Raw genomic sequence first — 5,177 nt, 5'->3', positions numbered from 1 at the left:
CATAAAATCAATATGCTTCATAAAAACATGAAAACCACCCAATTATTCAAACATACCAAATAATCTAATTTTAAACATGTTCATGCATGAAAATGAAGATTACCAAAGGCTCTGAGGCCAGTTGTTCGAAAAATTTATACAAGATCTTTATTTATTTTCATGTATATCTAATATGAAACAAATTAATACGAGATAGCCTAAAACATGTTTCTAAAATTGAATTCAAAGAGAAACAATGAATAGAATACTTACAGTATACGCAGCGGAATTAAAGAGTCATTCCTTCAGTTTCTCTAACTCTTGAATTCTTTCTGTCGCAGAGTATTATCAAGAAACTGAACCGTTCTTCTAATTTCTTCACAGTCTTCCAATGTATCCTTAGAATCACCTAGACTAGTGTGGGCAATTATCAACACATGAGATAGATATAGAGAGAAGAAGAGAAAATAACAAAGAGGCTTAGAAAAGAACTTGTGTTTAGAGAGAATCTAAAACTATCAGAAAACCAGTGATTAAACTTATGTTTTGACTTCTCTCTAAGCACTCTTTTTATAGACTCAATTAGGCCATTTAATTTAATTAAAAAATCAATAAAATAATAGTCATTTTAAAGCCCTAGGTCGAAATTATCATGAGTTTTAGGCCCGTAAAATTTCCAATTTGATTATAAGCTCATTGGACTAAAATCAAGACTTGTATTATTTTCTATTGATTTAATTAATTAAATAATTATTTAAATCATTTATCAAATTAATTATTTATAATTTGAACCTTGATTTAAACTTATTTATTAATTTAGATACCAATTTATCTTAATTAATAAATCTTCCATGATTTCTCTTTTCTTCTCAAAATTACACAACTCTGTGAAACTATCCAAAATTGACCTGGTCAACTTTGATAATTCTAATTGATAATTAAATCAATTAATTGAGACTATCTAGATAATTTTATCCAAGGTACAATGGGGACCATGGGCCTATGAAATCAAGCTCCATTAAGTTATCATAAATCTAACAAATAAATTTACTAACTTATTAATTTCTCGTGACTCCACTATAGACTCGGAATTGCACTCTTGAATTCATAGAACGCTCTATAACAAATATAGATACGCTATTAATTATCCATTGTTACAACCATAATTGTCACTCAATCCTCTATAGACGATCTACAATGAGATAGGACTAAAATACCATTTTACCCCTCATTGTATTTTATCCTTGAAACACTTAGTTCCTTGTAAATGATATTTCAGTAAACTAATTTAATTACTGAAATGAGATCTCTATCATTTAACACCTTGAACCAAACTAAAAGGAAACCATCGTTTCACTTCTTCATTAGGAGCTATAGATGTTCATATCTATGATTAACACTCCCACTCAATTATACTACCGAGTTCCCAAGATGTAAGTATGGGCTAGTCCGTAGGGTAAGCTGGTAACGAACAAGTCAAAGAACTCAAACAATACAATCAGTTAGAATACTAACCACTCAGAATTGAGATTGAATTAACCTATGGTCAACTATATGATATGACTAGAATAGATAATAACGGTATGTTTACTTATCTTATCAACTGTCAATATCGGTCCAGTCTGATGTAACAAATACATCCGATCTTATCTACTTTGCTAATGTTCTGGAAAGAACATAACACTATAATGTGTAAGTAGATCATATCGTAGATTGGCAAGTCAGTGTAAATCCTGTGCACTGACTAATCTTAGGACTAACTTATTTTGAACATATAATCATATTTATATTCCACTGTGATTACGTTACTATAAATAAGTTTAGCTATATGCTCGGGATTTAATAGAAGTTTATATTAAACAAATAATCATGAAAATAAAACATGTGAGCAAAGAGATTGACCAAGTCAAAAAATGATTTCTATTCCTTTATTGATAATAAAATGAGATTACAAACAATTTGGGTTTTAATTAGGGCATAAAACCCCGACAATCCATCTAGTCAAGTTTACTAGAGGATATACGGATCGAGCAAGCACATGACGACACGCTATTACCGCATATAGATGCAGTCAAAGAAGGTAAGACTACGAAGTTCTCTATATCAGGACGTGGGTTTTTGAAATATAAGGGACGGGTATGCGTGCCAAATGACCATGGGATTAAGATGAAGATATTGGAGGAGGCACACACCACCCCATACTTGGTTCACCCAGGGTCCACCAAGATGACACACGCCCTTGAGGCATTATATTGGTGGTCGGGAATGAAGAAAGATATAGCAAAGTATGTATCCAAATGCTTAATATGCCAAAAAGTAAAGGTAGAACATCAGTGACTCGTAGGCTTATTACAACCGCTTAGTATTCTAGAATGGAAGTAGGAAGACATAGCCATGGACTTCGTGACAGGACTACCACGGACAAGCAAGCAACACGACTCAGCTTTGGTTGTGGTGGACAGACTCACAAAGTCAGCTCATTTCCTGATTGTCAAGACTACGTACACTACAGACCACTACGCATACATCTATGTTTGAGAAATTATACGACTACATGGAATCCTAAGACCATAGTATTTGACAGAAGATCGGTGTTCACATCAAGATTTTGGGGAAGCATGCAACAAGTCATGGGTACCAAAATAAGTCTCAGTACGGCATTTCATCCTCAGACCAACAGACAATCCAAGAGTACCATACAAATTTAAGAAGATATGTTGTGTGCTTGTGTACTGGACTTTAGAGGATCATGGAGTAAGTATTTGCCACTTATAGAATTATCCTACAATAGCAGCTACCAGGCAACAATCGGTATGGCACCCTATGAACTACTTTACGGAAGGAAATGTCAGTCGCCATTACATTAGGACGAGGTAGGAGAAAGACAACTACTTGGACCTGAGGCTGTTAAAGAAGCTCAAGATGCAGTGGAGCTAATTAGAAAGCGTATGCTTGCTGCCCAAAGTCGACAAAAGAGTTACGCGGATGCCAAGTGACAAGATGTGGAATTCAAGGTCGGGGGTCAAGTCTTCTTAAAGATATCTCCAATGAAAGGAGTGAAGCGGTTCAGGAAGAAAGGCAAACTTAGCCTTGGTACATAAGTCATTTTGAGATATTGGACAAGGTGGAACCAATAGCGTATATATTAGCCCTACCACCAGCTCTAGCAGACAATCACAATGTGTTTCATATCTCAATGTTGCGTAGATATATGTCAGACCCATCCCACGTTCTCAGGTATGATACGTTAGCACTCTAGAAAGATCTATGTTATGAGGAATGATCAGTTCGCATCTTGGAGAAAGGGGTGAAGGAACAACGGTCGAAGAGTATTCCGACAGTCAAGGTCTTATGGAGTAATAGCACAGAATGGGAGGCAATGTGGGAATTGGAGGAAGACATCCTAGCACGGTATCCGGAATTGTATGGTAAGTAAATATCAAGGACGAAATTCTTTTAAGTAGGGGAGAATTGTAGTGCCTCAGAATTTTACTTAGTTAGATAGTATTATTGTAGCGTCCCAAATTTGCTAATAAGGCTTAGGGCCTTGATTAGTGTGCCTGGAGGGCAATAAGTGATTTATTGTAATAATATGTGAATTTGATGAGTATGTGATTAGAACTGCATGTTTAGGTGAATTAAATATGTATGTGGGCCCCGTCTGGTTATTAGGGGCATGTTTGTAATTTTAGCTCGATGAGGGCATAAATGCGATAAATGTGGTAAATGTGATATACTTGTGATATATCTGTGTAGCACGATCCGAGACAGTCCTTGGGAGCTGTCAGCCAGAAAGTCACAACGGGGTCGAAAATCCGACTCGGGACGAGTCGAGGGGTAATTCGGGTATTAGATGTTTTATGGGGTTATCGGGTTATGTAAATAAATATTTGGAGATATATTTGAGGTTAGAATGTTTAGGATGGAATATTGGAGAAAATTACCATTTTGCCCTCGGGGACATTTTTGGTACCCCGAGCCTTTGAGGTAACCTTAGAGACTAAGTTAAATAAAATAAACTAAGGATATGTTAAGAGTTTTTAGAGGAACTGACCCAAACTCTTTCTCTTCTCTCTTTCTTGTTTTCACTCAAACTTGCCAAGGGAATTTTGAGGGGAAAGCTTTGGATTTGAGGCTGCAAATTGGGGAATCAAAGCAAGGAGCAAGGTTAAAGATAGCTGAGAGTCGAATTGTTCTAGAGGTAAGGATCTAAGCTTGAATTCTGTTTAATTTTCCTCTGTTTTGCTAAAGTTTGAGGGGTTAAAGCTTAGATAATCGGACTTGAGTTATAGTAGGATTTTGGCTGGTTTCTTTGAGTTTATGTGCTACCTAAAGTGCATTAGGGTGATTATGGGATTCAATTCTATTGTTGGGGTGAGTTTAGAATGATTTCAGGGGAGTTATCTCGAAAAGTTTGCATGAGAATTCTGGGTTTCGGGCTCGCGCCGTGGCCCTGTTCTTCAGCGCCGCGGCCTGCTTGCGTTTATAGGTTAGTGGCCTTCGAGGAAATTTCCTAGTCGCTGCGACGCAAGGTTTGGGCGCCGTGGCCCTAGGCTAGCAGATGTGAGGAAATTTTGCCTCTGTCTTGGGGCGCACCGCGGCGCTTAAGGGAGGCTGAGCCGCGGCCAAAATGTGGATTTTTGGCAAAATGAGGGTTTTTAGCTCGGGAACTTGAACGTTAAGGCTCGGGAAGGTTTCTACTACCCATTTTGGTAAAAACCAAGGTCCCGGAGGTTAGAATTATATCTTGAAGTTATTTAATGGATTAGAATGTGGTGGTTGATTATTATTCATGCGTTGTGACTAGGATTTCTTCAAGGCTCGAGTTAGAGGACTGTGCTCGTGATCGCAGTGCTTGGGAAGCTCGGGAGACAAGTAAGAAAACTACTATTCCCATAGAGCTTGTATGTAGGGCAGGGCCCTATATGATTGTGTATGCAGGGCGTAGCCCTTTGATTGAGTTTATTCATGTTTGGTATTTGCTTTATTATGTTGTGTATGCATATGTGTGAATGTTCGGCAAGAGCCGGGAACGGCGCAGGCTGAGGTCGGCATGCCCGGGAACGGCAAGGGGCTGAGAATGACGTTAAGCACGTGGAGTACAAGGCCAAGTGCAGCAAGGGGCTGGGAGCAGCGTTTAGCACGCGGAGTGCGAGTTGCCAGAGCGAGACCCTAAAGGATACCTGGGATATCCTTAC

Source organism: Humulus lupulus, chromosome 3 (genome assembly GCF_963169125.1).
Source record: "Humulus lupulus chromosome 3, drHumLupu1.1, whole genome shotgun sequence".
NCBI lineage: Eukaryota > Viridiplantae > Streptophyta > Magnoliopsida > Rosales > Cannabaceae > Humulus > Humulus lupulus.
The sequence above is the reverse complement of the archived record's forward strand: the minus strand, read 5'-3'. Positions refer to the sequence as shown.